This window comes from Podarcis gaigeae (genome assembly GCF_964106915.1).
Source record: "Podarcis gaigeae genome assembly, chromosome: 1".
Lineage (NCBI taxonomy): Eukaryota > Metazoa > Chordata > Lepidosauria > Squamata > Lacertidae > Podarcis > Podarcis gaigeae.
In genome coordinates, this window is record NC_139678.1 from 100,731,894 (window position 1) to 100,756,122 (window position 24,229).

At 41.9% G+C, this 24,229-nt stretch overlaps 1 protein-coding gene and 1 long non-coding RNA gene across 11 annotated transcripts in view; both read right to left on the reverse strand.

Moving 5' to 3' along the window:
* Positions 1-8,689, reverse strand: part of LOC310834069 — a 20,390-nt gene extending 11,701 nt beyond the window's left edge. The window contains exon 1 of the long non-coding RNA XR_014559083.1: positions 1-8,689. This exon is cut by the window's left edge and continues 10,218 nt beyond it. This is a non-coding gene — a long non-coding RNA (uncharacterized lncRNA).
* The window catches only part of ZEB2 (zinc finger E-box binding homeobox 2), a 164,750-nt gene that overhangs the window by 66,931 nt on the left and 73,590 nt on the right, over positions 1-24,229 (reverse strand). The window lies entirely within an intron of this gene.

Below are 24,229 nucleotides of genomic sequence, written 5' to 3' on the forward strand. Positions count from 1 at the left end.
TCAAATGACAGGGCGTGCACTGTGCAGCATGAAGCTCTATCTCTCTGGCTTCGTGTCATGTACACTTAAAGCTCACAAGCGAGATCTCTGGTGATAGGGTATTTGAGCATTTTGCACAAAACAGCCTGGCCCCACAACACGCATGGGAAGTGAAGTCCATTGCTATGACTTCTCTCCTTAGAAACTTAATGGGTATCTTGCCTTATGACTCCAGGCACCACCACTCAGCACCAAGCTTCACTTCAGAAACTGGGGTATGTGTGACAGGACGGAGTACCCTGCACGGGTCAGAAAGGCAAAGTGGAATACCTTCTGCAAAGTACATGTGTATGCTCCTCCCATCCCCATTGTCAAAACCAGCACTTTGAATTGGGACCAGGATCTAATTGGCAGCCAGTGGAGTCAGGCCAGGACTGGTGTAATATGCTCAAACCATTATGCCCCAATGAGCAACCTGGCTGCTGAATTCTGCATTAGCTGAAGTTTCCAAACTGTCTTCAGAGGCAGCCCTATGTATAATGTGTTGCAGGAATCTAACCTAGAGAGAACCAGAGCATAGACAACAGTAGTTAGGCTATCCATGTCCAGATAGGAACAAAGCTGAGCCTTGAGCGTCAGCAAAGGATCCAGAAGTATCCCCAAACTATGTACCCATTCCTAGAAAGGGAGTGTATAACCCCATCCAGAGGAGGAAACCTCCCATCCATCTGGTCTAGGGAACCACACACTAACAATGCCTCAGTCTTATCTGGATTGAGCTTCAGTTTGTGGGTCTCATTCAGTCCATGACCAAAGACAAGACTGCCTCACCTGCAGACATGAAGGAGAAATAGAGCTGTGTCAGCATATTGCTGACAATGTACTCCAAAACTCCAGATAACCCCACTCGGCAGTTTCACGTAGTTGTTACACAACACGGGATCAAATTGAACCCCGAGGAACCCTACACTGACAGCTTCATGGGGCTGAAGAGCAATCCCCAAGCATTGCCCTCAGGAAACTACCATCCAAGTAGGACCAGAACCACCGCAAAGCAGTGCCATCCACCTCTTAACTCAGCAATCTGGTCCAGGAGGATATCAATAGCAGTTGAGGATAATTAACAGGGGCACATTTCCCCTGTCTCTATCCTGACAGGGCATTGCTGATGAACTCCTTCTAGCAGCAGCACACCCCCAGTCCCAGTCCCAGTGGAATAAATGGAGTATAGAATTGCTCTTCCTAGGCTTATTTATACCATTTATCTTGCTAAGGGAAATAATATTAAAACATATGTAGATGCACTTACATTTCACCTTTCTGAAAGGCTAACATGCATAAAGTGGCTTTTCCCCACAACTGCTTCTGATGTGGCAGTTGAATCAACTTCTAGTCACCCATGCTATGCAAGAAGGTGGACATATGCAGAGCGACAATACACACAGAACTTCCACACTGACTTTTTCACACTACTGCAAATGCTTAAAAATTCCTGGCCAGAACAGTGCTCAAAAGCTAATGCAACGCAGAGTTGGGCAAACGCTATCCGGCTTGCTTGTGACCATCCCCACTAGCAGTTAGAAGTAGGCACTAGCAGTACATGCATCATGCAGAGGAAAGGTTTGTGAGAATTGGCCTTTGGGTTTTTTTTTTTAGGATTAGATTCTTACCCGCTGGATTATAGCAAGAATATTTTTTTTCAAAAATAAAAAAGATTGGAGAAGTGCAAAGCCATTTGCTCATGTTGTGTGTTTGTGTGTGTGCTCGTTGTTGTGTTTGTTTTTAAAAAGCAGGCTAGGAGAAAATAGCAATTATGTTCTAGTTTGAATATTAACTTCCAACAATGTGCAGGTTGTTCTTTTATTTAAAAGGTATGCGAAGGAAGGGTTTGGAAATGTTACTCACTTGGGGAATGCAGACGAGGAGATATATTTTTAACCTTAATATGATGTGCTGGGAGTGGGCACATTCAATTCCATTCCCGCACTGAGTTCCATGAAGTCATGCGGCGGGGGAAGGGTACAACTGGGATATCTGCTCAGCGTCCAGTCCTGATGTCGTTACTCAGGCAAAACTCCCAGTATCAATCTGCCCTCTTTCTGGGGGCAGATTTAAACCTAATGATACTTAATAGCAATGACTGCTGCCTAATAGGGATAGAATTCCACTTAATGGGAATGCCTTTGGGGATTTAGTAGTGCTTAGGTGATTTATGTGTCAGCCTTACGCTGTTTCTGTGTGTGTGTCTGCTCCTCTAACAACAGCTTTTAGACCCCATCCTGTACATCAATCTTGCCCCTTAGCTCTGCCACAAGAAACAAGGAAAATGGATTTATTTTCTTTCCTTCTTTCCCCCACCTCCCTGCACCTTCTCCTCTCCAAATATGGTCATTTCTGGAGGGGAGGGGTGTAGCGTTGCTCCTTCCAAACTGCCCACATGCATCAGGCTGCCATATGCCAAGGGTCTCACAGCTGGTCCTGTTGTTGTCATGTGGTGTCTAGAATGCTTTAAGCAAGGCCCTATTTTAGAGCAGATATACAAGCCCCAGAGCAGCCCATTCAGTCAGGGAGCAGCCTCACCACAGCTGGGCAAATGCTTCAAATAACACCGTCAAATCGCTCTGCCTTCTGACTGGAGAACACCAGCAATGTGTGAACACCACAGCCCATTTGGGCAGAGGGTAGAATCCTAGCTATAGGGTTTCTCTTGCTAACTTCTGTCACAAACAGGCAACAGAGAAGCAGTGAACTTATTTGCAGTGGTAGTTAAGTCATGTCGGACAAGAGATACCATGTCCATAACTCAGGACTTGCACACAGAAACGCAACTGACAATAAGTACCCATGATGCTTTCTGTGTAGCAGACATGTTTGACCTTTCTCTACCACGTGAGCGCCATAGCAGCTATGAAAAACAGGAAACCAAGCTAGAAATGCCCTGGGGAACCATATAAAGCAATAGGCTACAGTTCCCCAGAGTGTATCTCCTGCATCTTGTTTACTGACAGTGGTTGCCCCCTTCAAATGTTACAACTGGGTGCTGCAGAATAGACAGGCAAAGTTCTTGCCACATGAATACCTTTGCTCTGAGAGTGTGCCTTCCCTTTAAAAGCTCTAAAAATCAATGAGGAAGACTTTACTGCTTTGACTTTCTCAGGTCGCATGGGACAAAGCTAAGATTTTACTGGGTTTGCTTCACATGGGCTGACATCTCCTCAAGCCCTATTAATGAAGGAGCCTAAATGATGTCAAACATACGTTTATTGTAAAGAAATTTACCTTGAAGTATATACCTTTCCTAGTAAATGGCAAACCATTAAACATGTATGGGTATTGTGTTAACAGGAGGAGGGAAACAAACTAAGCAGAACATCACAAAGGTAATCAGCTCATTCTCTGTTTGCATATATTGCAGCCCTGGGCTACTACACAGTTGGCAGGTGAGTTTGAGAGCCATTGAGCACCGCGGAATTCTCCCAATGTATTGTAATTACAGGAAAAACTTGTGTTAAATATCTTAATCACTAGGAAAATTCAGTGTGTAACAACCTTGGTTCTTGCCTTGACAGCAGCAGGACTGGTGGCTCAAGTAAAAGACCTGAGATTCAGAAAAACAGGATCCTGTTCCCACCATGTGAACTGATGTACTCAAACAAATACTCTAAATACTCAAAGCCGGGTAATGTTATGATAACCATTCGAGTACCATTTAATTCACATGAAGCGGCTTTAATTTACATGAAGCAGCATCCATGGCAAGTCCATACAGAGATGAGGCTATCTGGACATTGAAAACAATAGGTTAAAAGAGCGTCACACTAAATTCCATTCTCCTAATTCCAAGCATTTTAGACATGATGAAGTGATCCTCCCCACAGTGCTGTTAATGGTATTCGCTGTACATCTTTTTTACTTTTATGTACAAGTGTGTTACTGGAAGTTAAAAATGTAGCCTTTGTTACTGGGTTGATAACCTCTGGATGTTTCTTGTGGATTTCTGACGCTTTGCTCATCCACTACATATTTATTTCAATGTAAGTGTATTCAGCCCAATGATACACTTTGGGTGGGATTCACCTAACAAACCCTGTCAGTGGAAGCACCGTGTAACGGCTTCTGGTTGTGCAACAGGAGCTTCTCTCCTCTTCTCCCCTTATGCTCCTCCCCCAAATTGGCTGAGCAGGGCTCAGGAAAACCACCAGAGCAGTACTCAGGAAAAGGGGAGGGAGGATCATTCTGTCTGGCAAACGGATATGCTTGCACAAATAAAGTGTGTGCAATAGTACACTGGGTTCCACCCTGTGTCACTTAAGTAATCTGAACCTAGCTGCTGTAATTAAATGTCTTTTTGTTGTTTTTGTTGTTTTTAAAGATGGATTTTGGCCATTTTTATTAAAAGTTACCTCATACAAGAGACCAGTTATCCCAGGTTCTCAGAGATCTGGCACAAAGTGGAAGCAACTTTGGGATAAAAGAGAAGCATAGGTGGGGTGAAATATATGAAAAGAAAACATATGTAAAAGAAAACACATTTGAATTTGTTTCTACGTATGAGATCATATTTCTGGCACATTGTAGAAGCCCTATGGAAGCTGTTTTTTCCAATACTGGAATTCTACAGTGACTAAATTGGTGTTAAATTTAAATCTGTTCAGGAAGTAATAGTCGATCTGCATTCCACATAAAGACTCTCACAGGCAAAATCATTTATACAAGGTAAAGTTGGCAAAAGGAAGTCCAGTGAAAGAAAGAAAAATACACACATTAAATTAACCCATACTGTACTTTTCAGATCAGAAACACTGCTGCATAATGTAACTTCTTTAGGAAGTGATTGTTTAGTTCGACCACAAATAATACTACGAATACATTTGTGTAATGTCAAGTCACAAAACTGTTATTTCAAATGCATTATATAACACAATATAAATTAATGTGTTTTATGGAATAAGTGTCGCTATTACCCACTGCATAAAGTGTAAAGAGCTTTAACAAACTCATAACAGTGTTATTTCAGGGTAATTTATTATAGTTTCAGTATTACATTTCGGCACTCTGTTGGCATATACACTAAAACCTTTATAACAAATGCTGGGAGCTGAAATCAGTCTCTATCTGGATGTTTGCAGTTTCTCTTTGGGCTAATTTACCATCCAGTCACCCTCGCTACCCTGTATCCCCTAGTTTGCCCCTTGACTCCACAAATACCACTCACTTACCCCCATTCCACCCCTTCCTAGCAGACTGTGGAGTCTGGAAGAAGGAAGGAAGGAAGGAAAGTGAAAGTGAGAGAACAGAGAGAAGAATTATGCCCTGCCACTGCTTGCCTGTAAGGAATTGTTCTGAGGCCCATGTATCATTTTAGTCTGAAAACAGCTCTGGAAAACTTTGCCAGAGGTTTGAAACTGTCCCAAGCGTTCCCTTCTACTCTACTCTACTCTACTCTACTCTACTCTACTCTACTCTACTCTACTCTACTTTTAGCTGTGAGATCCAATATCTCTTGAACTTACAACCTTGTTTTTAGCCTCATTGCAGCTCCCTAAAAACCATCATTTTAGCCACCAAAAGTAAAGACTCATCCACACTTCTGTTTCTCCCATGATTTTGATGGACGGGTCTGAGAAGAAAACCCAACTGACAGTTGTTCCAATTCAGGAGTAGACAACAGGTTTTTCTAAGGAAAGCAGCGGGACAAAAGAAAAGCTTCTTGGACCCTTGTATAGGAATCATGGGATAGACAGAGGTGTAAACCAGTCCTAACTCTCCAAATCAGAGAGCCTGGCTCTTTCTAAGTCCCCAGATATGTGGTATACAATCCCACCAAGTAGCTTTGTTGGCTGTAGAGCCTGCACACAAGTGTTCCCAAAATCCCATTGGCAATTAGAGCTTTCTGCACAATGTGGTCAATAGAATAAGCTGAACCTCCAGCTAACAGGCCCACAGACGAACAAACAGCGGAAGACAGCCCAAGATGTGAGGGCAGAAGTGTGCTTGCATCCCTAAAAGCAGGGTGTTTACAAGATAATCTGCCAAGTGAGCACACAGTACTGTCAGCAGGCCTATTGAGATCCTCTCTATGTAGCCTTATTATAATAACTTCAAATATGTCATTTGTGCCACTATGTCATCAAGTTAATTGTCCTGGGATGGGCCCATGGACACTGCCAATAAATCTGAGGCACTCAGCTATTGTGGCGCGCTGACGAGCGTGGCAGAAAAGCCTGCTAATAGTGTTTCCCTCTACTGCCCCTCTGCTCGTGGTCCCTGTAAAATAGTCGGTTGTGTTGATCTTTTCTTAACTGTTCTAGTTCCACCTTCTTCCGCCTCTATAGAGCTCATAGTGCTATGCTAGCCTTTCAAGAACCCCATAAGATAGCTTTTGGCTGTGAGATAATGATGATACCCTTCCACTGCTTCAAAGTAACTTTCTTTGTTACTTCTTTGTTACTTCATATGACCTGGTTTTCTTTAACACTTAAGCACACATAACTCTGCAGAAAGTAGTGGCCTCCAGGTCTATGTCAGAGGTAGGGCAGACTTGTGGCCCTCCAGGTGTTGTTGGAGTAGAACTCCTATAATCTCTGACCATAGACCATGCTGGCTGGAGCTGATGGGAGGTGGAGTCCAGCAACATATGGAGTGCCACACATCCCTCATCCCTGATCTATGTACCACCTGGGTGATGATTTTGCCCACTGTATGCAATTTCCTGATTTGCATTTGGGGTTCGTACTCTTTCTCCGTTGTTGCTGAAACAAGCTAGTCTCCTGATGTTTTCAATGCTAGCTTGTTTCAGTCACATCATAAGATCCCCGTTAAAGGTCCATCTTGTCCAGCATCGTGGTCTCACTGTGGCCAACCAAATACATTTATCCAAAGCCCACAAGTGGGACCTGAATGCAACAGCCCTCTCCCACTGTGTAATTCCCAGCAACTAGCGTTCAGAAGCATACCACCTCCGTAAGTGAAGGTAGAACATTGCCACCCCAGTCAGTAGCCTTACATTCCCTGAATCTGTCTAATCCTCTTTTAAAGCCATTAAAAATGGTGTCCATCACTGCATCTTCTAGCCATCAATATACTAAAATCCATAGTGCCCTCTTTCTGTGTCTAGTTCTAACGCTGCCTCATTTGAATGATCATAAACATTTTCTGAATGATTTGCTCTGAACAAAATGCTCCTCAGCTCCTCTTACCTGCCCACAATCATTTTAAAAGCTACTTTACCAGATTTTTAAAATTATTATAGTAAGTGCCAACAGTCTGATTCCTTCTTGATTCAAGTGGAACCATCCCCTTTGTACAGGCCTTGCTTGTACCAAAATGTTTCCCAGTGGCTAACAAATCAAAACCCCTCCTTCCAACACTACAATTTCCTCCTCAGGCATTGAGACTGCACAACTTTGCCTGCCAATCTGACAAGTCACCATGCCCATCACATCCCCATTTATCTCAGTTTTGATCATCATGGCATTGGCCAAATCAACTCCAATCTAGTCAGATGCAAATACTTGTGTAAATAACTACCACTCACTGTGAAATACAATTGGAATTCCTCTGTACAGTGGATCCTCGGGTTGCGAACATGATCCATGTGGGAGGCACGTTCACAACCTGCAGCGTTCTCAACCCACAGTGCTGCGTCTGCGCATGTGCGGGTTGCGATTTGGCGCTTCTGCGCATGTGTGAGCAGCAAAACCTGGAAGTAACCCGTTCCGGTACTTCTGGGTTCGGCGAGGTGTGCAACACGAAAATGCATAACGTGAAGCGTCTGTAACCCGAGGTACCACTCTACTGCTTTCCAACCTATTGCCAGCATAGTTTAGGACAGGGGTCAGCAACCTTTTCCACCCATGGGCCGGTCCACCGTCCCTCAGACCATGTGGTGAGCCAGACTATATTTTGAAAAAAATAATAATGAACAAATTCCTATGCCCTACAAATAACCCAGAGATGCATTTTAAATAAAAGCACACATTCTACTCATGTAAAAACACACCGATTCCCGGACCGTCCGCAGGCCGGATTGAGAAGGCGATTGGGCCGCATCCGGCCCACAGGCCTTACTTTGCCTACCCCTGTTTTAGGAGGACTTTAAAATCTGCTCTTTAGGGAAACTTGCTTGGTGACAGTTAGTTCTAACGCCTTATTTATTTTGGAAAACCTAATGCATAAAACAGAAGGAGACCAAGGGTATGATTCTGAACTCAGTGGCTTCTATTTGCTTTAAGACAAACTTGACTTGCAATTAAGAAACAAAACAAAACAGAAGCACTCTAAAATGTTGCTTCTCACATAACTACTACTACTACTACTACTAATTATTATTATTATTATTATTATTATTATTATTATTATTATTATTATTATTACTACTACTACTACTGGAACAAGAATATTTCTGCAGGTCATTTCCATAACTCTACATTTCAGTTGAAAAAAGTAACTGAGAAAGAAACAGGTTCCAGAAACCTGCTTCTTAACCCTCAGCATAGTTGCTCGTTTTGGGAATAGCAGCTGAGGGACAATTCACACCAAACCACTCTCTGTGCAACATGGTTTTTTTTTAAACCTTGTGTATGATGCAATTGGATTATCTGGATATTTTGTCACAAATGTGGCTAAAACAAAGCACGGATTTTATTGGCAGTTGCCTGAGCACAATTTCTCGCCATGTCAAGTTGATTAAAAATGAGCTGGTCAACACACGTATAAATCAGGGGTTCCCAAGCTGTGGCTCATGGACCACTATGTAGTTCACAACTTTCATCAGGTAAGTCTGTGGATTTGTGGCTGAAGATAGGAGATGGCACATCCGTCGCATTAAATATTCATAATGATTTCAAATAGTATTTTAATTGCTTCTTTTATTTCTTATATTGTATTTTTTTGTATAACTGTAATACCATAAAATACAATACATAATAAATAAAATAAGCAATAAAAATACGTTTTTAAAAATCATACAGCCCCTTGCACAGCGCATTATAATTGCTACAAACAAGCAGAAAAAGCTTTAAGTGGTCTGCCAAGATACTTAGCAATTTTCAAGTTGTCTGTGCGGGGTGTGTGTGTGAGTGGGGCGGCGGGAACGGGGGGGGGGGCTGACTGGCGTAAATTAAGGTTGAAGAAAAGCAGTAAGCTGGCTATATACACAGTAGATGAATGAACAGGCCCTTAGTATGATGTGCTGGTTCTGAAGAGTAGAATAGGCACCCCCAGTTTCATGCAATGTCATGAAAGCTAACCTAAAGTTATGCCAGCTGTGAGTGTACATAGTTGTAAAAAGGCCAAAACTTAAAAGCAACCTATGCAGCAGGATTAAAAACTGGAACCTACACCGTGTACTACAGAAGCCTTTTCTGACATTGCAGATCTGCAGATGTGCCTTTTAGGAAATAGAGGCGTTTTTGCACTAATCACTATTTAGAGTGAGGAGGATGTAGCAAAACAGGTACACCAAAGAGGTGATACAGCCTGAATGATACTATGGTGATTTTGCAAAGTTAACAAAGCCTCACTCTTATAAAAACCCGAACAACTCTCTGGGTTTTAGAACATTTCAGCCACACAACATTATTCAACTACTCATCACTGTGAGAACAGGCAATCAGGAAAGCTAATTTCTTAATTAGCTCTGCTCCGGCGGTAATGATTGTAGATCGTGTCAACTAAAATCTGTTTGGATTTCTGTAAATTGGAGTCCGACAAGCCTGCAGTTCCGTCGCCAACCTGATAACTCTCACCCCCCTGTCTTTTGTTTTTCCTCCCAGCCTTTTTCCTGTCGCCATCTCGGTATTTAATCTGACACCGCCAGGCAGCGAGGAGAGTTTACTCTTCCCCTTCAAGAGAAAGAGAAAGCAGGAGGAGTAAGGGGGGGGGGAGCCAAACATTTACGTGGGGACAAGAGGACTGACTACACAGGAAACCTGGACCAAGCCTAAACGCCTGACGAAAGCCTTTAATATTTTCTACATTCCTCAAGGCATTCGCCTTCTGTAGTAGGACATATTCCTTTCAAGTATACCCAGATAAGGGAATTGGTTAAAAAAAAAAACCAAACAGGAAATGTATAGCCTTGTAAGTCTATCACTTTATTTACTTTGTACATTATAGATTTAAACTAATTCACATCCTTCCTGTTAACATCTGGCATGCTAATTCCATTGCCTTCGGAACTAACTCAAAAGCTGATAGTAAAACAAAACAAAATTAATCACCCAAACGAAGAAGTTTTAATCATGCCGGGTTAGTCTTACCTGTATACTGATCAGAGAAATGTGATGTGCTCAGTGTACCGAGTGGAACTAGGGAGCTCAATCCCTCTGAACTAGTAAGCCAGGATATATAGATATATATAAGGCAGAAATAATTTCTTTTGGTTTGGCCGAGCCCTGGGTTGGTCTAGGCCATGATTAGACTTGAGTCAGGTCAAATGCATCATATCAGATTTCCTGTCCTCCTCACCCCATCTTCTATTTCAGTGCTCTGCTTCATGTAAAAATGTAGGCTACAACTCCTCCAGGGTCCATATAATGCAAAACGGTGGTATGTTTGTGTTTCGAAATACAGTGGTACCTTGGGTTAAGTACTTAATTCATTCTGGAGGTCCGTTCTTAACCTGAAACTGTTCTTAACCTGAGCTAATGGGGCCTCCCGCTGCCGCTGTGCGATTTCTGTTCTCATCCTGAAGCAAAGTTCTTAACCTGAGGTAATATTTCTGGGTTAGCGGAGTCTGTAACCTGAAGCGTATGTAACCTGAAGCATATGTAACCTGAGGTACCACTGTAATGGTGTAGAGCGAGCAGTCATTTCTGAGATGCTTTAATTCGAGACTGCGTTTATTATTGTTTATGATAAACCATAACCAATCCAGCAAGACCAAATCCACTGGGAAGTTCTATACAAGTTTCGGCGAAAGGAATGGGAGCTGTGCAACGTCCCATTTCCATAGCCATTTCAACAGGACTTGCTTAGGAGAATTTGCCAAGAGGTTGTATCCAACCTGAACAACTCTGTTACGTCTTTATGGACGCACTTAGGTGACAACCCAGCTGAGAGGTGCTTAACCAGAGCTTAGCAGGAGGACTACGCTTCTGTTTCACAGCTGGCACTCACGATAGGCACATTGTGAGCTTACATTACTCGATAAATGGCAGGATCAGTTGAGAAAACGAGGAGCACCCACCGCCAACAGCCAGTTTGAGCAGGAATTTTAAGGGCATATGACCAAAATGGGGAGGGAAGGTTAGGAGAGGGAAGAGGGGCTATCCAAAATACAACAAAAAGGATTATGAGCCATAATCATGACGACAACACTGGTACTTAGGCAAACAAAAGTCTGATTGAAATCAAGCCCCAGGCTCAAACTAGGCACCAAGGACTACTGTGCCAAAAGTCAAACAGGAAAAGAAATCTCATAGAATTCACTTATTAAGATCGTTCTTGTTTCATGAGCTGCACAATGAATCAGGAATTCAGCTAGATCAAGAAACATTTTTTCCCCTATGGTGCCTTTCATGCTCTAGAATTCCTCATGCCCTCTACCAAGAAATAAACTTGTGAGCTTGCCAGCACAGTGGCTTAAGGATGAGACATATAATCATGATAAGGAACAGTAAAACAGTTAGGCTTTGCCAAACTTTGCAGTAACTGGAGGTTGCTTGAATGTATATACAATTCCTAACTGGAAAGAGATCCCGTTTGGAATTATCTCACAATCCACACATATGCCATAATATGAGATAACTGCAAATACATGTGTCTTTTCCTGCCTGTAGATGCACTGGGAAGCTGTGACTGGCTGTGATTTCGAAACATGTATCTAGCAAAAAATTATGCATGAGCACCGATCACACATGACAAGGGGCACATGACGGTTTCATGTGAATACTGACACAGAAGTAGTTTCAGGGTGGGAATTTTGGAATGCTTTACAACTTCAGTCCAGTTCTATATCCTATATCCAGTATGTTATTGGCCATAACAGATCTTTTCGGACCCTGTGCTCACCTTTAGTCCAAATGTATACAGTGGTACCTTGGGTTACAAACACTTTGGGTTACAAACACTTCGGGTTACAGACTCCGCTAACCCGGAAGCAGTACCTCAGGTTAAGAACTTTACCTCAGGATGAGAACAGAAATCGTGCAGCGGCAGCGGGAGGCCCCATTAGCTAAAGTGGTACCTCAGGTTAAGAACGGTTTCAGGTTAAGAACGGACCTCCTGAATGAATTAAGTTCATAACCAGAGGTACCACTGTATATGGAAACTTATTAACTGGTTTTAAATTATACATGTTTATGGTGGCAATGCTGCCATTGTGACCCACCTCATATTAGGCTGCAACCCAGCAGTGCATTCCCTTAAAGACAAATATATGACTTCCTTTTCTTATCTCTCAGAATATGTGTTGGTCACATGGAACTATGCCTGTATTTCACTCCATAAATAGCACTCCTGTTCATCTGAATTCCAAATTATTTTTGATAGCCCCTGAGCCACTTGGGAAAACATGGTTGTCCTCTAGGCATGTGCTAGAATTGATACCATGATATCATAACTGGGCTTTCCACCATCGTCCTGTGAAGGGTGAAAGAACTGAGCCCAGCAAGAATGACTTGAGACCAAGATTTAGATGGGGGAAATCAGCAGCCCCGCAAACAGTCAGTACACACCAGTCCTACCACCATCACCATCAAAAGTGTCAAGCCACGGTTAAATCTTTAATGTGAGGTGAAGTGATGCAGAAAACCTCCCAGTGGACTCTCTGCACTAGGGTGAGTTGCATTCTTAATGAGTCTAATCAGATTAACATTACAATTCAGTCCCTTGTGTGGAAACAATGCAAAACCAAATTTAGTAACCCACTTTATACCACCTCACTCTGAGTAGTTTTGTTTATGGCTTGCATGCTGCATTGAAAGCTCTGGCTTTCTCCCACAGTGCCTTGCTAAAGGAATTCCCCTGTAATGTTGCTGAATGTAGATGTTAACATCCATCAAGTTCCTCCCCGAATCCATCCATCCATCCATCCATCCAATCAGTCACAAGTTGAGATAAACTGGTAAATCTGCCTCTGGTTAACACTCTCCCCACATACTAAAAGAAAAAGAAAAAAAGACAGTTGTTGTTCACTGTTCCCAACAGGAAAGATTTGATTTGGGCTACATATGACTGGGGGAGGTGTTTGAGAGCCGATTTCATTTACTGTAAAAAAAACAACACAACGAAACGAAACAGCTCTCAAATGCTGCAAAGTTACCTGACTCAGCTGCTTGTAGAAATCAAATTCAGTCAGAGATAACAGCTAATCATTTGTCACAGTAAGAAGCAATTCCCTGAAATCGGAAGGGAAAACCTGCCGCTTCAATCCTCAGGTCTGTCAGATTGCTAGAAATTACATTCTGCTCTGACTAACCTCTGCACTTGGATTGCTAACAACAAGCAGTCTGGGTCTATCAAAAGAGAATATCATACAACCAGGAACAGCTTTTGATTCGTTCTATTCCAATAACCTGAGAAAAGTTTATGGACATGCTTTGCTGCCTAGACCTCAATTTTCACCAACCGGCATACGGTTTTGAATTTACAGCTTCACATACGTGGAGAGTAGCAACATGGCTGAAATTTACAGGCTGATTATCTGTGGCTTCATAGTTAGAAAATTAGAGCTGATTTTATAACTACATGACAGATATTTGCTCTTTAAGGAAGGGCATGCAGTCTGGAAATGTCAATTAACACACACATACACACATATAATCAAAATGAACTTTTATATGGTGGGAAGCTTTCAAAATGCAATTTATGTTCTTTCACAGAGTTCCCTGGGAATAAATTAAATGTATATCCTTCTCTATTTGTGCACTATTTGTGCAGCAGTCATGTTATAAGTTTAATAATAAAAAAAGATTTATAACCCCTGTTTTAAGATTTATCATTCAAATGGCAGTAGAGAGACCAGGAACTGAGCAATGCATTTTCTATACTTAACTCTGTTATCTATGGTGCAAGGATGCTTATAGCTCTGGGTGTGGAGGAAGCAGAAATAAGCCCCCCCCCCCTATATGAGCCTGTCTTGGAATGGGGTGAGGTGGGGAGGGAGCTCCATTTCTTATCATTGGATAAGTTAATTTTAAAAAAGAGGGAGGGGAGAAAAACACAGCGGCTGTTATAATTTAGTGTGTGCATCTCTGAAGGTTTGCCTTACCCAGGAGGCTAACACTATTAGCAAAACAAGTTTAGGCAAATCTATTCATTCTAGTTTTATTAGCAGGTAATGAAAAGGTGTAAGTTAAAGTGTGAAATGACTCTGTGTATTTTGAAAACAATATTTCAGCAAACAGTTTTATTCAGCCAGGTCTCTTTATATTATGGTTACATGCAGTACATTTCTTTCTAATAATGCAAAACGGTAGTTTTCAGTTGGCAATACAGGCTAAGCAAGGGAATTAGATTCACGATTATGGGAAACTGCCTGTCAGCATTGTGCTTTATTTCTCCTCTGCTGCCATTCACAAGACCCCGGACAGAGCTTGTTTTGCAGTTGGTGCAAACGTTTTGGTCTCTTTGGTCTGAGTGGCATGTTGGGAAGTGGCAAAGCCAGTTCTCCACGAGCACAAACCTCCACTATTCCTAGGCCTAACTTTGTGATGAAAATCTGCACAACTCATTTAAGAAGGCTGCCAATCATGGTGAATTGAGCCATACAGCAAACCTTACCATGCACAAGTTCTATCCAGGCGAACAAAAGTGAATATTCATGGTGGGGTGCATGTTTGTTAGACTAACATGCTGCCAGGTGAATTGGCCTTGAGTTAAGCGCCAGCCCCATAGGTTGTTGATGCTTTGTCTTTCAGACTCAATCTTATCTTACCAAATATTTTGCCTGATGATGCATTTGTCCTCTGTAACTTGATAAACATTACAGGACCCAACATGTTTAAGTTTGCAGCACAAAAAATGAAGTGACTGATAATGAATAAATGCCCATGTCAGCCTCTCTCTTGCTCTCTCTCTTTTTTAAAAAGAAGAACCTAATAACTAACACTCCTTCCAGGACTCCTGCTTTTCTCTCTCCAGTTCAGAAAAAAATGGCCTACTTTCTTTGGCATACACAAGAGGTACATAAAAACGTAATCAAAACAAGCTTGGCGGGACAGGTTGAATAAAAGTATTGAGAACTCTAAAAATGTTGCAAAGATATTTGTCTATTATCAGATGCCAATCCTGACAATATTTACTTGTTGCCTTCAGGGAGGTCCTGAGCCTGTAAGCAATACTTAAAATGGTAAGGATATAGATGAACAAGGGTTCACCTTGAAGAGTAGAGGAGCTCTGGAAGGAAAGTATGGAGATTCCCATGTCACAGGTACTACCTAAGCATTGCTATTTCCTCAAGGTTTTCCTGTTCACAGAGAGACAGTCTACAGGACCAAGGCCTAGCTCAAATAGAGCCCATCTGCATAGCTGGATTCAAAACAGGAAGGGGAAGATTAATGGCATAGCATAGACTATGATTCTGATATCCCTTCCTTTAAAAAATGCAGGAACTTCACAAGTGGGTACATAACAATACAACTCTTGACAGAAGATGCTGTCCTCCTCTGATCCAGCATAATATATGTAGGCCCAAGTATGCTGAGTGGCGTGGTTGGAAGCCAATGACGCCTAAGGGGCTTCCCTTGGGAGCCACCATAAGTCTCTATAGGCCTCCACTCTCTCTCTTCCTTGGGAGTTAGCTGGCCTGTCATCTGTCAGTTTTCTGTTTTGTTCTATGGAGCAATTATTTGGTGTGGTGGTCCAGCTCCACTGCTGGGAACTGGGCTTAGGTCTGGAGGGATTGCTGTGTTGTTCACAGTATGGCGCAACTGAATCATACCAAGGTCCTGCATCATAGTAGTAAAAGGGGTAAGGATGTTAGGTCCTTCTTAGTTGATGGAGTCAGCTTTATTTCATGGTGATAGAACTACTTGGTTATGCATTCTTGCCAGGTACCATAGTGTCACTGATCTGATGGTCTGATGGCATCAATTGGTTACCTTTATTATTTCCTTCTTGACTGAGGTAGGCATGGCCTGGTCTACATGTGCAGAAGAATGAGGTGGTAGAATGGACTGTTCCACATCAGGCCCCTGATGACAGACACCGTTTTGTTGTTGTTTCACCCATGGTGCTGGTGGGTTTTTTTAAAAAAAAATCCTTGCAGGTATGAAGCTGGAATGTAGGGTGTGGTGAACGTGCTACTTTCCTACATGCAAGGGAGCATTTAACTCTTGAGCCTCAACTTTGTGTTGCAAAGATCCTTCTGAAACCACATTCTACTTCATATATAGAGCAGACCTTACTTGCTTTGCCCCAGTTGAAGAACTGCCAAGATATACCAATGATTACTAAATACAATAGTCAGCACATGCATCTTCTTGCCAAGAGTTTCACTGCTGAAAGCTGTGCAGGGTTCAACAGCATTCTGTCCTGCTCTGAAATGCCCTCTAAGTTTGGAATTAATTGACTTGGCAGAGATTACGTGTACCCCTTTAAAGGTATAACACACCGAAAAGTGGGACAGCCACAGTACATTTCTCGTTTCTCCACTACTGTACTAAAGTCCTAATTGCATGGGCATAGCCAAGGAGGGGCAGCTGCCCTCCCAAATCAATAAAAATCAATAAAAATATATAGCAAACTTAGGTTCCCCCCCCCCACAACAAAAATCGTGACTATGCCCATACCTAATTCACTACTGTATGGTGAAGAAAATGAGGAGTGCAAAAGAGAAGCAGGAAATGAAGTAGTGAAAGAACCAACAGGAGGCACAGCTGATGTAAGTTATCTTGTTGCTTTGAAGCTGTTAAAGGGACAGACATGATCTCAGAGTTTATATAAGATGTCACAGCAGATGGACCCTTTGTTTGAGCTAGTAAAACTGTTCTCATGTTCTAAATATTATGTTGTCGAGGTAAATAGTATGTTCATGACATATTCAAATTGGTGACAATTTGGAAGATAGGATTAAAACTCAAACTGATCATGATTAATTAACAAACACAGGTGGAAAGCAATAAAATGTTCTACATGTGCTATATATGTTGGGTCATTCCTGAAAGTACAGCTTGAAAATAAGCATGAATGGAGACTCTGATGATAAGCCATTGACTGATGCACTTTTATGAAAGTGACAAGCAATTCAAATTTAAGTCAATGTGCTGTTGCAGTCTTATAATTTACAATCATTCAGGAATTCATATAGATATATCTTCCTTCCTTCCTGTTTTTTTTAAAACACTGCAGTTTCATTTGAAGTCATCATGTGATTGATCCCTGCATAGCTAGGTTGCCTTAAAAGTGGTGCTATTTACAATTAACTCTGAAGCTTTCATGTTTTCAGCACATTAATATAGATAGATAGATGACAGATGATAGATAGATGATTGATAGATAGATGATAGAGGCTTCATCACTGTGTGATAGTCTTAGCCTCCATCTCAAGGTGAGTCTTTTCAGTCAGAGGCAATAGTGGGAGTAGGGGGATGAAGTGATTGTCTGAATCCACTACAAGTTCAAGCCTAGTCAAAGATGTTTGCAAGTTTTTGGCACAGAGAACAAAAGTTAAAGGATTCCCGCCATACCCCTACTCCTATGACTATTTGGTGAACTCTCATGAGCTTTGCTGGATGCACTGTTAGGAGTCTAATCTGTGGGCTAATTGTTTTTCAAATGTCAATTTTTTGGAGTCCAAACTGTAAAACTTAAGGCTATGCATGCTCATTGCAAATGCAGCCATTTGCACAGATCAACCTCTCTCAATGGCTTATGTTAGGAACAAATGTAACCAGCTTCCTTAATTATACTTGTCCCATTCGTTCTGCATTCACAATTAGGAATGGGATCAGACCTCTCCATTTCCACTTTGCCCTGGAAAATTCTTTAACATGTTTTCTAAACCTAGTTTTCCCTATATGCTCACTAATATTTTGCACAATAAGTATGATTTGTATATTAAGTTGCAAAGGCCATGATCAACACGGCAGAACTGTAGCACATATTACTGTACCTGGTAGCAAAATTGAATGTGCCACTGAACCAGTTTAGATTATCACATCTCAGTTTAATAAGATGAAATATTAATTTGCTTTTTGCTGTTGCATACAAAGCTTTTCCTTCTCTCTTCACACAACCTACAATTAAACTAGGAAGCCTCTAATTAACCATGGCTTTCCATTTCACCCAAACTGGTATCATATGGTTACTAATTTTGGAACAAGCTAATATTAAACCAACTTCAAACCATAGTTTAATATCTTGACTCGTTCTGAAGCTGGTAACTATAGTTTTCCTGACTGGGATGAAACAGAAAACGATGGTTAATTGAAAACCTCCTGGACTGATTTCTCATGCTGAAAAGGGGATGCATGAATGATTGTCCAAACATGGCTACCGCATATATATTTAACTGCAAACTAGTCCATTGACAAATATTTCTGATATCTGTTTAGTGCTTACATAAAAGTGTGGCCTGTCATCGTGACATGGAAATATCATGTGTGACTTTTAGCAATTCTAAGATAAGAAGTAGAGGGTGTACCATTTCCTTAATCCTGTTTCCTCATTCCCAAATTTGGAAGCAACTGTTTCTCCATAATAATTTAGAAGTAAGCAAATAATTTTCCCTGAACCTATTACATCAACCTAGAGCACACATGCAGAAATGCAGTTCTTCTATACTAGGTGCCAAAGACTTTCTGTACAGCGGACAACAGGCCGCATCCAGCTCATGTATCAAATATTATCTATCCAAAGACTCTGCATTATAAGGAAACATTTCTGTCGCTTTCATATGTCTCTTGGCAGAACAGTGTGTATGCCTGTGTTTGAATCGCAGTCCTTTACTAAGATAATACTTAAGCGTAGCTTAACTTACAAAAAGCAAGATTTTTTTTCAAAATAAGCATTGACCGATAGTGAGGCTGACTAACTAACAAACCTTATTGAAGAAGGAAAGGTACTATTCAGTGAGAGTGAGAGCATGACTCTCTGGCCCAGCATTAATAAAAAATGTCAGCTGGAAGTAGGTTTTAAAAAATTGCTCCTTCTGTATTTTTACAGTTGAGCTATAAATTCCTCATAAACAGAGATGATAATGAAAGTGCTGACACAACCTTTGCTATGACATGGGGAACATTCACTACAGTATGTTACCTGTTCTTTGCAGAGGAAAAATTTGTATAGTCCCCCCCACCATGAAATGTCAGTGCTTACATAGTCTACTATATCTAAACATTTTGTTTTGTTTTGTTTAAATACAGGGCAGTCGGGATAAATCGACAGATTTCGCTAGTTATCTTGCAAAACGGAATAGATAAAACTCACAGTATTACTTCAGAGAAGGAAGACAAATCCCATCAATTATTCTGAAATGTAAGTAGCTAGCCATAAGAAGATCACTAGAAAAAGTCTGTATTTTCCTCAGGTTTAACTAAATAATGTATGCATACTTTTGTTTTGGCATGATGAAGCAATTTTAGCCTTTAAAACACACAACTACTCAGGAGGGGAAAGGTCTGGTTCCTGCAACTTAAATAATTCAAACATCCAGGTGGAAATGCTTTTAGCAATTTCCTTTTTGGAGACAAAGGAAGAAGAGTTCAAAATTCTGAGACACTGAGGAGGAGGAGAAGGCAACGACAACGACAACAACAACAAGTAATAAAAGAGCGAAGTGTGGATGCTTCCCAGTAGAAGACAAAATTCGCAAGTATTAAAGGTGACCACACAGACGGTCAATAGAAAACTGTAGCAATAAAAAAAAATGCTTTGAGAAAAATGATTGGCCTGGTATTATAACAAACTTGTTTTCATAAAAACACAGTAAAAATAGCACTCTACTCTTTCGCCCGGGTCCTAGCTGGTTTGTATATGCTATGGGGTTAGGCAGATGTTAGGGGTCACTGAAGAAGCTGTGTGAAAATGTGAGCTGCCAGCAGTCGCCTTCTGAGTTTACAGAAACATATATGTCCTATAAGGCATAACTTAGCGCTTGAAAACAAATGAGAAGTGAAAGGAGCTACCCAAGTTTGGAAGGTTGTTTTAGAATACAGGACATCAGCTGTAGTCAAGACAAAAGTCTTTCAGCAGCACGGGGGAATTTTGCAGGCTTAGAATGTAGGTAAAAATGGTCCTCTGAGTCAGTGTCCTATTGGCCTTATGTCAGGTTTCGATACATGCCGTAGGGAGAATTTGCCTTCTCACTTGCAGATCTGTAATGACATGCTTGTAAAAGAGCGTGGGACTGCAGCTGAAGCCCCTGCAGTGGCCTTAGAGCAAAGCTTACAGCCCTGAAATTCTTTTTTTGTGTGAAAATAAAACACATACAAATAAATTCCCTGAGAACTTTGGAAAGTGTAAGGAGGAGGAAGGGGATGAGAGAAGAAAAACAGAGGGAAGCAAAAGGACAGGCTAGCACAGTGGAGGCAACAAAATGTAAACCGAATTGCCTATTGAGAAGAAACAACCCAAGATATCTGTAACCTGAACATCAAATTCAAAAAGGAATAGTCTCCCCTGTTCCCAATAACCAACTTCCAAAATTTGGATATTTAGCTGAGGAGGAATAGGGAAGAGAGGATTGAGAATAAGAACTAGGCTGTGTCTTTCCTGCACTCACACAGTGTGCAAAAGTTGAAATGTATCTGAAAAGTTTTTAGTCTGATTCCTGGGAGGCCTTGGAGAAAACAGTAACTATTCGCCTCCTTCCTTCCTTCTCCTCACCCTTGCTTGACCTTCTGCCAGCATCTCTTCACAGGTTCAGCCCGGGAGATAGAGGGGGAATCCTACAGCCACTCCTGTCTGTGGGGGGAATCCCTCTCAGTAACAACACTGAGAAATAGGCCTTGGAAATCCTCTCTGATTCCCCCTTTCCTCAGCCCACATATGCTACTTTAATGAAGTGGCTTTTCTGCTGGCAGTTGCAAGATGACTGACTGCCTACCTGGCCGTCAGCACACTTGTTAATCCATCCTTTAGAGGTGGGTGATGTTCCATTTGCCTAAAAAGAGGAAGACCGTGTACTCTGGCCTTTGTAGGATGCCATATGGTGCTTGTTGGAACCAAATCTCAGTGCCTGGAGCTAGCGGCATAGCTAGCCACTCGGGTGCCCGGTGCGGCGTGCGCGTCCTGCAGCTGGGGCGGAGCGGGTCACCCATGGGGGCGAGGCAAGCCAAGGCAGGGTGCGCTGCGTGGAGCCTCTCTGCAGTCTCCCCTTCAGCTGTAGGGTGGCTGAAGCGGTGGGCAGACACAAACCCCACATGGTGCAGGCATGCTGCAGGCCCCGGGGTAAGTGCTGGCCCCCGTGGTGTGGCATCCAGGGCCAGCTGCATTTTGTTGCCCTTGTTGACTGAACTAAAAGTTTCATGAGCCCCCCCCCCTTTTTTAAAAAATAAACTCATATTTCTGTCATTTTGTCACCCCCCTATGTGATGACACCTGGGTTGGCTCTCACCCACCGCACCCCCATTCCTATGCCACTGCCTGGAGACAGGTCAATTGACTTACTGATATTGTGCCACTGGTATCATTCAATAATAACAGATTGACTCTTATGCCTGCATACATTCCATACATTAAATGCACATTGGAAGCACATGACTTCCCCTCACAGAGCTGCAATTCCCAGTGCCCCTCACAAACTACAGTTCCCCAGGTTCTTTGGGGTAGACGTCACGTGCTTTAATAGTATGGCATATACACAGTTGTGAGATATTTTGTCCCTGAGACATACCCAGTTTGCACATCTATTCCTCATTGTTCACATGCATTAAAGGATTTTGCTTCTGCTGTTCTCTATCAGCACAGTGGATGCAGATGACCAGTTGCCATTACATGTTGCACATTCTGTCCAGTTGATTTACTGCTACTAATAACGATAACACCAATTTTATTATTTGTACTCTGCCCATCTGACTGGGCTGCTCCAGCCACTCTGGGCAGCTTCCAATGGATATAAAAACTTAATTTTAAAAAAATCAAACATTAAAAACTTCCCTATACAGGGAAAAACCTCCCTAAAAACTTTCCTGTGCTAGTTTTGAGTGTCCATCTTAGTGCCCTGTGTTGTCCCTGACTGTCCTTTTTCGAGAAGAGAGGCAGTTGCCTCATCAGCGTTCCCTGTGAGCTAAGGTTCAGGCTATATCCAAAGCCCTGAAGGCTTTTCTAATATGTACAGCCCCCTGCAGTCATAGAAATCAGCTTGCTGAAAGGTTTTATTTCTTCTCCATATAAAAAGGACAGTTTAATGCTTTATCCAGAAATAAGAAATGCAGAAGTAAAAGTGAGCTATGGTTTCAGACTTTAAACGTGTGTGTGTGTGTGTGTATCTCCACCAGAAGGTGTCCCTGGGTCTAAACATTGAATATATAAACATAAGAAGAGCTCTGCTGGAACAGAATAAAGACCACCGAGTCCAGCATTCTGTTCCCACAGTGGGTCACCAAACACTTTCTGGAAGCACTCTGGAAGCAGGGCATGCACACAACAGCAGCCTCTTGTACACAATCCCCAAGAATTCAGAATCATATTGCCCAGGGCTTTTTAAAAGCCGGAACTCTCTAGAATTCAGTTCCAGCACCTCTCAGGTGGGTGCCATTGCCATTCTAAGAGAACGAGGGAGTTTCCGACACCTTTTTTTTCTAGAAAAATAGCACTGATACTGCTGCCTCTGAACTACATCGCTATGTTGACTACCAGCCATTGAAAGCATGATCCATCATGAACTTGTCTACAAATTGCCTCTAACCCACATGCTTTAGAAAAAAATCACAAAACAGTATAGTAAACCCATACCTGACAATGACAGTGTTTTCCCCAACCTTCATTTCAAACTATATATAGTAATATCTTTGAGGTCTGCCTACATTATATATCGGTTTGGGGCTTCTCAAGTGCATCGAGAACCCACACAGAATCAGAGTCTAGTCCCTTTCAAAGGGGATCACACACTGTCACAGGAGAAACCAGGGGGTCCTCTCTGTATGATCTGGGGATAATTTGTCACAGGGGACTCTGGACAGGGTATCCAGAGAAAGGTGGGGACATCGCAACACTAGCTCCTGGCTAACGCTGTGTTTTTCTTAACAGTGCTCTGGAAAAACATGAAATGCTCCATTTCCAGACCAGGTCACTTCCTCCTTCCATGATCAAACAATGAACAGATCTTTCTGGCCTTACAAAGGAGCAGTTGAAGGTTCAGTAAGTTATTTGTTAATGAAGACGGGAATGACAGGAAGACAGAAAAGTCAGCCGATATCAAACTCTTTTACCCAGAACTTGATTTGTCTAACTCCCAGGACCATATTTCCTCTTCATCCTACCACTGCACTTATTTTGTGCGCTGTTTTTAAAATGCATATAGCACCTGGTGGGGTGGGTCTGAGAAATATCAGATTGCAGCCACTGAGGATGGGGATTGTAAGCCTTCCCACCCATCCTGCAATCGTGAGGACGATCCCTCCTCTGAGGTTGCTATTTGCATCAGGAGAAAAGCCCCCACTGGTGCCAATGTGGGTTTTCCTCCCAGTTGCAAGTACCTTCAATGGTAAGGGCAAGAAAGAGTTAAAATGCCTTCTCTAGCCCCTACTGAAATTCCCCAATAATGTTCAGCCCCTGCCCCATTCAGCTGCTATATGCATTTTTTTTTAAAAAAAACCCCATGAATATTAAATAGTTTGTGGATCCCAGCTCAGATCAGGTCCCTCAGGGGTTCTGTTTAGATGATGATTTACTGCATTTGGGTGATTTTATTCCCCACCCAGGATTCTCCTATTCAGTTTTATCCTGTGTTCTCCTCTGAATCACACAGCTGCACACCTGACAGAAAACTTTCTCATATATATATACACACACACACACACACACACACACACACATATATATATATATATGAGAGAGAGTCTGGAGTGTATTAATAGGAAGCGTTGATTAAAAAAGAATTAGCTCCATAATCCTACTAGTTATACTTCTAACAATATTATTTTAAGACAATTAATTCATATTTTTAAATAATGAAATTACCAGCATAAGACGCTAAACTTCTTTAGTATATTAAATCAGGCAGATTGCTTCTCTCCTTCTAATTATGAATGTAGCAGTTACAAAAGAAACTGTCATTTTGATGGAGTAAAAGACAATCTGTCTGCCAAAAATGTCCAACCATAATTCTTTAAAAAAAAAAGTCATCTGCATCAAGAACATG